This window comes from Lycium barbarum, chromosome 3 (genome assembly GCF_019175385.1).
Source record: "Lycium barbarum isolate Lr01 chromosome 3, ASM1917538v2, whole genome shotgun sequence".
NCBI classification, from domain to species: domain Eukaryota; kingdom Viridiplantae; phylum Streptophyta; class Magnoliopsida; order Solanales; family Solanaceae; genus Lycium; species Lycium barbarum.
Window position 1 is genome coordinate 49196775 of NC_083339.1, and position 3013 is coordinate 49199787.

Sequence of the window (3013 nt, forward strand, 5' to 3'; positions counted from 1 at the left end):
GACAAATGACGTTTCAATTGTTTCAGAAGTGTCACAATCTGAAGTTGGCAGAAATATTTTACAACTTACATACATATACTTACGTGTATATCTTTCCTTATACATATACTTACAATATACCTTTCAAATGAAACACTTTCTTTCAATTGTTTCACTACTATTCATCTACCGAGACTTGAACGGAGACCACAAGATCCAAACAAACAAGACGAACGGAGCGCCAATAACGTCAAGCTTCGAGTCAACACGAATCAAATTCCCCCTCCCAAACTAAGAATTTTTCTTTGAGTGCAGGAATTAAAAGACCGCGTGTCACGCCTTAATTCCACTAGGGTGTGATGGGCACCCGGCCCCACATCCGGAGCCGAGCGAACCCACAGACCTTCGGGACACACAAAATCTTGTTAGACTTTTAAAATCAAATAAAGATAAAATACATAATAACTTCTCAAAATATTCTTTTCGATATTTTCCAAATCAAACAGAATCTGTGATCATATAGAATTTAATGCATAAGACAGGATGGCATATCGGCTGACGAAGCCGCTTACACAACTGACATACTATACCCACGACTCTGTCTGCAAAGTCTCTAACATCAATCCAGAAGAAGCACACATACAAACTCTGACTCGGTGGCACCCCAGGAACAAATGGAGCTTGCCAACTCTGCCGGAACATCCTCTATAATAACTCCACATCATCTGGGTGTACCTGCGCGGCATGAAACGCAGCCCCCAAAGAAAAGGGGGTCAGTACGGAATATGTACTGAGTATGTAAAGCATGAAGTATAATAAACAGAATCATAATCGGAACAGGAAGTACAGAAAATGAGTGCAATAATCAGAATATCAGAAATGCTTACTCATATAACATAGATAATGCATGTCAAAACATATGAAATATCCGGCCCCATTATGGGACTCGGTGAACAGAACGTGGTCGCCACCCCGTCACTGGCGCCATAACACATCATACTCCAGAGTAGGGAATAGCTCCGTAACATATCATATCATATCAGAATGTGCACATATCATAACATATCAGATGGCCATATCATATCATATCGTAACATATCAGAATATATGTACATGGCACATCATACTCCACAACCTATGTACAGATATACCTGCCCCCTCACATCGAGGCACGGCGAACAATGCAGTGGAATACGCGTGATAACATATCCTGGCCCGGGCTCAGTGAAGGAAGCATTGAGGCATCCACGAGTAGAGTAGTGGGAAACTATATGCATCATAAAACATTTGAAAAGACTCGACAAAGTAATCCGAACGATAGGCCATTTAGAAAAGAAATCAAACGGTAGTCATAATACGTACCTTTCGGATGATACAACGGATTATGTCAAAACAAAAATTCTGAGTTCGTTTGTACATGTCAAAATATATCATAGGTCTCCATAGAATAGTTAAAACAATTTTCGATGATAATCGGAATAATAGTCAAAAGTTTCCTTTGAATGTCGCTCGAAAATAAGTCTAATAGAACCATATGGAAAGGGTTAGGGAAAAGTGGGCCCACCTCGGGTCAAGCGGAGGTGGCGTACATAAGTTACGAACCTTAGGCTTTATGGATTCATTTGCAACAAGTTTCGGGGCATTCCGAATTTATTTGTGGAAGTTATGGACGTTTTATGACGCAAGACTCTTTTAGAAGTAAAAGTGTTCAAACATTTTTTTTTTCCAACAAAACATGGGTTCATAATTCAATTACATTGAATGTTTAAGGGCCGAATCTAAGCTCGGATTTCTAGGAATGGAGTTTCCCCCGAGGCTCGTGTCATAACCTACTATGACTAAGACATGCCAAAGAAAGAAAAGGTAGGGCTTTACATACCTTATTTGCTTTTTACGCTTGTCCAAACTCAAATCCCGTTTCCTCCGAAATCTACAATTGGTCACAATTACCAAATATTAATTATAAGCCTTTAGGAATTCAATCTTAAATCCATACTTGTCTACAGAAATTTGGGCAGCATCTCCCCTATAAATTCAACATCCCCGAGAATTCAACTCGGTCAAAAATACAACAAAAAACCCGAGAATTTAACTCGGCCACAATATCAACAACACCCACCATTATTCATAATATTTCCAGCTCGATAGAATAGCCCACACATTATTTTCCAAATTTTCCAACCAACCAATTCGCGATATAACTATTTCATAATTTTTATTTCCGTAACGAAGTCGAAATTAATACTAACAACATCAATAGCAACATCCTCCACATTCTACAAGTTAACTACATTTATTTTCATCCAAAATTCTCTTCAAATCTCATTCCATAATTCACAATACCAACGGACGAATTTATATCACTATTTTTCCCGTTCTAATCCGTTAAAACTTTAATTAAACTTGTTAGCAATGAAAAGGAGCCTTATCCATACCTTAAGAATTCGGCCACCAAGTTATCACCCCCCTCCTTGGTTGATTTTTAACTCAAATTGAAGACAACGCAGCGTACAACACTTTTCCCTTCATGGGCTTCGGGATTCGGGGCTCGGATTTTTGTCAAAATTGATTTTTCTACTCCAAAGCTTTTTTTTTCTCTCTTTCCCCAGAATTTTCTGGTTGTTCCAGTTCTGAAAATGAGGAGGGAAGTGCTGAAATATCACTTATATAACATGGGTCATGGGCCTAACCCGGTTGGGCCCAAGTTGGGCCTAGCCCACTGACCTTCCGGACTTAAAACGTTCATATCTCCTTGTCCAGACGTCACCGTGGAGCCCACGACCTATGGTTGGAAAGTTAATTCAATTATCTACAACTTCTATTTCTTGATATTTTTTCAAATTCCAAACTTATAATACCGTTTTTTTCCCTCGAAGTCAGGTCACCCGAAAACATTTTCTTAAAAATATTCGTTTGGAGGGCTTCTACTTTGATTTGGCCCAAGGGTCCTTCGTGAGTTGTGTTTAACTTCACATATGTGATTCATATAACTTTTCAGATGTTCCAAAAAAAATCTCGATGTGTGGGCCCCACC

At 39.1% G+C, this 3013-nt stretch overlaps 1 long non-coding RNA gene across 1 annotated transcript; it reads right to left on the reverse strand.

Annotated features, from left to right (window-relative positions):
• Positions 1 to 341: 341 nt before the first annotated feature.
• LOC132633871 (uncharacterized) lies at positions 342 to 2566 on the reverse strand. Its single transcript, XR_009579894.1, has 3 exons — positions 2415 to 2566; positions 1859 to 1909; positions 342 to 714 (listed from the first exon to the last, which is right to left on the reverse strand). It is a non-coding gene; the product is annotated as an uncharacterized LOC132633871 (long non-coding RNA).
• Positions 2567 to 3013: the final 447 nt, after the last annotated feature.